A 735-nucleotide genomic window follows, 5' to 3' on the forward strand; every position below is an offset into this window, starting at 1 on the left:
TTATCACACCACTGAAAAAAGATAATTAAAAAACTTATAATATTTTTAAAGGATTAGATAGTTTGTCATGGACACTAAAGTATACATACGTAACACTGCAAATAGTTTCTTTAAATTCTTACAGAGTTGGGGTTGCAAGGTGAACCATCAGCCCAGGCCATATGTTGAGTTCGACAATGATCAGTGCTTCTTCCAACAGTACACCATAGCTTATCACAATATTTCTACAGAAGATAAAATAATCATGAAAAATTAATCACAGTTCCAATTAACACATTTTTGGTGGAACTACTTGAACATATGTCAACCATAAGAAGTTGCAGTAAACTCTATGTAGATTGCTTGCTTGTATTATGTGTCAATGATTAGTGTTGTTAGGCTCTTCTGCACTAGTCTGTTCTCAAATGTATTTATAGTTCCATTGAATAACAAAGCAATAATGTAACATTATTTTTTCTAACATTTCTTTGTGTTTTCTTTTTAAGAGAACTGATACTTTGAGGACCAGGAACTCACCAGATAGGGACAGACAACAGAACCTGGTCCAAAGATAAGTTCACATTGTTTGGTAATATTGTACATCTCTCCTGGTCTTTTAGCTGGCAATTTTTGAATATCAGTCGGTTTGTTTAGCAAACATTTTCCATAACCACGACTAGAAAAATACAGAGAAAAAACCAATTTCATTAATTCATCAAAATTCAGTTCTGACTGTCTTACTTTTCCAAGATTCTA

General features: G+C 32.7%; 1 long non-coding RNA gene across 1 annotated transcript; it reads right to left on the bottom strand.

Moving 5' to 3' along the window:
* Positions 1–657, bottom strand: LOC117113082. The gene is made up of 3 exons (XR_004446148.1): positions 517–657; positions 123–224; positions 1–11 (listed from the first exon to the last, which is right to left on the bottom strand). It is a non-coding gene; the product is annotated as an uncharacterized LOC117113082 (long non-coding RNA).
* Between the last annotated feature and the right edge of the window lie 78 nt (positions 658–735).

This window comes from Anneissia japonica, unplaced genomic scaffold (assembly GCF_011630105.1).
Source record: "Anneissia japonica isolate Jap-2015-1 unplaced genomic scaffold, ASM1163010v1 scaffold295940_len735_cov355_single, whole genome shotgun sequence".
Taxonomy (NCBI): domain Eukaryota; kingdom Metazoa; phylum Echinodermata; class Crinoidea; order Comatulida; family Comatulidae; genus Anneissia; species Anneissia japonica.